Raw genomic sequence first — 5,749 nt, forward strand, 5'->3', positions numbered from 1 at the left:
GGTACAAGTACGACCAATGGCGACGCGCCATTGGTCGTAAGCATTTTTAGGCGAGTGTTCTGCCCGCTCTGCATGTTGCCAAAAATAATCGGAAACTGAAAACGGAGCTGAGCCCGCTTGCTACGTCGCTAGGCTTACCCGTTCGTTCGCCGGAACGCCTTCTGATCTCGCTCACCGTATTACTGTGGCTGTTATGAGACAAGAACGGAGCGGTCTTGAACTCGTTCGCTCTCGAACGTCACTAATTAAAATGCCGCTATTAAGAACCGATATGAAATGGTTTATTAACGTTAATAGAATCAAAAGAGCAATATTTAGTAAATGTATTCTCTATAGATTTATAGAATTTTTATACGCACGTTTTTAAAAACGTTCTGATATGCATATAATAGATGTATAATTTCAAGCGGGTTAATTTTCTCATATTAGTACAGGCCAAAATATTATATTCATATTTTTACATTTACATATCAAATATATGTTTAATTTTGACAAGCATCATTTCACTCTTTGTTATATCGCATTGCGCGAAAGATTTAATTCGAATAAAAACATGCGTCACTCTCGGAGACAAGTCGAATACACGTAACGGATAGCTAGATGCAACGAAAAATGAGAAGCTTATGTCTCACAATCAAATCTTGTAAAAATTAATATCCCGTTCGCGCAGCTCGGGGTGGGGAGAAAAAAAACTGAGATATTATCGGCACCTTCTGAATTTCTCGCGTTTGCAGCTGTTGTTTGGCACTAAACGCGGTAACGATGTCGGAAACGTCGACGCGCCTGATCGTAACACAATCGTATCGGCGTAATGTCACCATCGAATTTCAATGAAACTCTTGGCTCAAGAGTAGAAGTTGCGTGTGCTATGAGAGACTCGTGGAACATTACATCTCTTATCTGCAAAAAATGTCAAACGTGATTCCTTTCTACAGCATTAATCATATAGGATATGTTAGCACTGACAATTTTACATTTATAAATATCAGCATATAATCCACTTTAATGTTTTATTAATATAATAATCATTATCCACACAAGGATTAGTAATATTTCGTTACATACGAACTACACTATAGCATAGTACTGTAATACTCCAATATACGTATATAATATCGCATTACGTGCAAAGCGCTATTATTATCAACATTAAAATTATACGTTCAGATAAATAAGGAAAACATTTATTATTAATTATAAACATGAGAGTAGTATCATGATATTATATTACTAGATAATTTATATGAAAAAATTAATTCTCTCTCTCTGAATTGTTCAATAACTGCAACAAATTATTTAATTATATTTTCATTGCAACTTTGTATAATCATTTGTATTGTAAGTTATTATACGTAATAAAAACTTTTTTTTATTTTTTACTAGTAAATCCACTTAAAATTTTTAAAAAAGTTATAATTTTGTGAACTCTTATTGTGTTAATTTATAATAATTCTCATCAGTAAACCGTGATGGCAATAAATAAATTAAAGATGATAATTACCCTTATTTTTAGAAGTTTTTAAATATACGTATCAGAACATGCTGTCTGTGTCAACCTAAAATTTTTATAGCTAGTACAACACTAAAAAGAATTAATATATATTTTCATATAAAAAAGTAGATGGCAGTAATAATTTGTTTCATAATTCTGAATACGTAACCATATTATGGCTACAATGAAAAACGAAAGGGTTAAGAGAAACGAAAATAAGTTTTAAATCTTTTTTGAAATTGAAATGAGAGAATTACATAAATTAAAGGAATTTTACTAAAAAAAAGTCATAATAATGCAAAGTAATTGTTTTATCTCAAAAGCAAAGAACGACAAGTCAAGTAGAACAAACCCGCCGAGTCAGCCACGTGGCATATGTCGATGTTACGTCGCACATTTAACATAGGTAACCTATCTACGGTAAACTTCATTATCGGTAACGTTTTCTCATTTTATGCTCGTATCAATATTTCTCATATTATTATTTCTTATTGCTTAAAAGTCCTTTTTGCACGTCTTTCTCTCTGTCGTAATTTAATCGATCCCCAAAAAATCGATGAAACCTTGCTAGGGGGAAAGAAGGTACACAAGTAGAAGAAGCGCCCGCGAACAGACGCGTGGTACATATCGAGACTTGGTCGGACAGTTTAGTAGGGATGGATAATATAGGTCTCTGCGAAGTTAAAGCTAAATAAAATTCGATGGGAATTCGAAGTTCTTTTGCTGCTATAAAATTTTTTTTATATTCGTATGCGTATACAACGGGCCATAACACCATCTGATAAAGATCGCGTGTTGCAAGACTGTATTGCAGGTTCATCAACATGAATACAGTATTACGGGAGGGGTAAACTGCTGAGGGCATTTCGTCGAGGCATTGCTAGAAATTATTAGGAATTAGTGGACATTGGTGGGCATTAATGGGTATTCTGAGTCGAGTGGCATCGCGACGCGTTTATTTAACAAATACAGCTATAATTAATACTGTAATGAACTGTAATTTAATCGTAGTTTAGTATTTGACAATTGCGTAGTATAGATTCGGTGTTCGTACATTGGAGAGAATTTATTTTACATTACCTTATATTATATAGTTCTTTTTTATAAAATGCGTATTTCGCAAAATATATTTAGTTTAAGTCTAGCTGAAATGCAAGAAAAATATATATGTGGAGTCATATGGTTCGGATATCGCTTAATTATATCATAATACGAGATAATAGTTGCTGCAAAACGTGATTGTATTATACTTACTGTCGTTAAAAGCGCGAAAAGTGCACTAAAGTGCAGATGGGAGCAACAGGTGCAGCATTCAGCTGATTCAGCATTGCCAGCATTCACCCAATGTGGTTGATCAATAGTTGATCCTGCTGCTTGAAATTGTGCAGTGTGACCGACGTGACCGTGCTATTTACGAATTTCTTCGCGATGACATGACAGGCGGATTTTCCGCCTTTACTTTAAATTCAGTCGAAAGGATCGTGTTTTTACGCGAGCGTATTTTTTCGTTGTGATGTGATAAAGTCACATCGACCATACAAAGTGCCGCGCGGTCGCCGTGGTCGGTATGTTTTAATGGTTTAATGCGATTAATTTATGTTTTCGCGAACGAGCGTTGCACGAGTGCGTTCGTGCGTAAATTGTATGAATCGTGAGCATAGGAGTATGTCGTGAGTGGCAACGGAGAGAGAGAGACAAGAGAGGAGAAGGAGACCAGAGAAGATGCATCGGGTGTCGGTGGAACAATTACATACAGGTGGGCATATTTATTTATTTATTATTTATCACGGTCTTTGCCATTCCAAAGCTCCCAAGCGCAATTTGATTCATTCACTGCAATATCGAGGATTTATATGATTGCACCTAACAGAAAATCCATAATCGTTTTGGACATAGACATATGTATAATACATATACATATGCTATGTATACGAATAATATCGTAAAATAATAGCAGTATAATATCGTTAGTATAATATCGTTAGTGTTACTGAATACAGTGTCGGTATCGCGTCGGTAATGCGACAGTTCCATCAAGTGAACTCCGTGCGATCGTAGCATCTCCGGATACAATACCTCGCGTCGGTAATGCAAATGCGCGCGACAGTTCGGTCAAGTCAACTCCGTAAGATCGTAGTATTGCCTGCACAATGGGCTTATGGGCGTTGATTGATTATGTGAAAAATCGAATTAATTGAAATATATGATGACATTTAACAATTGCGATTATTTATATTTAGAAATTAATTTTGTTCCTTTTTAACACTTATTTAACAGACAAAATATAAAATGCGCGCAATGATTATTTTACAAAATATTAATTATCTTGGACATTAATTTCATTTATATAGATTTATTTTACAAATTAATAGGAATGTTACAATTCCGTTGCTGTGCATCTTCTGTCGGTGTCTTAAATTATTTTTATCTTTATTTTAAAATGATATAAACAATATGTTAAATATAGATATATAAAATGTATACAATATATATGTGTCAGAAATCAAAACGGAATTTTATTTTATTATGTAATAGGAAAAACAGGAGAATCAGAGAATACGCATTATATATGTATTAAAATACACGCATATATCGAAATATATAGCAAGAAATATAATAAAAGAACCACGAAGAATTAAAAATTTTTTTCTAATAGGTATTAAGTAATAGCTTGGGTTCCAAGCTGATCGAATTACTGAGAGCGAAATATTAATTTGTAAAGAATTAATAAATATGTTTATTCAGCGTTCAGCTTATACGCTCGCGCTTCTCTTTGCGACTTTCTCCTATCCGCTTCTTGACTTTCACTTTTTAAACAATATACCAAGCTATAAGCATCTTTTTTTAAAACAACTTTACAACTTTACAGTACTTAAAAATTTGAATTTGCAATTATAATAAATGTAACACTAAAATATATCACTTATTCTTGTCAACTACTTATAATATTATAATATTTTAAAAATTAAAAATTTAAATTAAAAATATTAAAGATAAATATATTATCTTTCTTAGATTTAATACTTTAACCCTTAAATGCCCCGTGGAATCTAGCGGTTCCCATACCCTTTAGAATGAAATGTTTTCAAATGTTCTTGCCAAAAATGGAGCTCATGCTCCCATTGATGATAGTTGAGTGATTGACCTACCCGTTTGTACACTTAGCAGTACCCAGTTTACTTAATTATTTTTTATACTATGTTGAAATTGAAATTTTAACAATATAAGCATTTTATTCTCTTTTCTAAGCCTTGAACAACATTGAAAAAATTTTTTATAACTAAAGATAAAAAAATCAAGGAGTAAGGAGACATTTTTCATGCTGGGGTCTTTTAGACCCCTCATGTCATTTACGAGATTCTTGAGAGGTGTGGCATTTAAGGGTTAAAATAAATCTGAAATAACAAATTTTATTTACTTAAGTATTTTTAATTTTTCTTCTCAAACTTGCAGAGAAGGTTCGGTAACCTTTAAAAAAAATTTCTAAAATCTGAAACGTTGCAAAAATAAAATACGGCAGGTGTAAACTTAATTACATAGCAATTTCTTATTTCGGCTGGTAAACAGTTCTAAACGTGAAAAAATATCTTCAAAGAAAATTTGACTTTTCATATTTTTATCAACATTTCAGAGACTAAGAGATATTGAAAAAATAATGTCTATTATACTGATAGCCACTTTAGCACAAATAAAACATATATACATAGAAATTTAGTGCTCTTTTGTTGTTAACTTGTTGCTCTATTCTAGATTTTGTTGCTGCAGCTATTTTGAAGAAAACAGTGGCTGTGCTAGCTTAAGTTTAAGTTAGCACAGCCACATAAAAAAACAAGATTAAAAAAACAATGACATATTTATTTAGTGCTATTTTATTGCTAATTTTTTGTTCTATTCCCAAATTCGTTACATCACCTCTACCATGAAAAAATCATCCCTATGTATTCTTAGAAAATTTTTGTATTTTTGTGAAAAAATCTGGTTAAAGTTTTTGTGTATAGAGTAATCAATATATACATGTGTAGATTGAATATATGTCTACTATGTTAATTGAATTTAACAAATATAAAATGTAAAATTATTAAAATAATTTAAAAGATATGTTAAAATAACACAATTTAAACGTATTTATTAAATGTATTAGAATTTAATAGAATTTATAGTATTTAATATATATATATATAGAAACAGAAGAAGAGTGTTGATTTTACTCTATAACAGAAGTGGAGATAATTCAACATAAGATTTAACATAAAAGTT

Source organism: Temnothorax longispinosus, chromosome 8 (genome assembly GCF_030848805.1).
Source record: "Temnothorax longispinosus isolate EJ_2023e chromosome 8, Tlon_JGU_v1, whole genome shotgun sequence".
Lineage (NCBI taxonomy): Eukaryota > Metazoa > Arthropoda > Insecta > Hymenoptera > Formicidae > Temnothorax > Temnothorax longispinosus.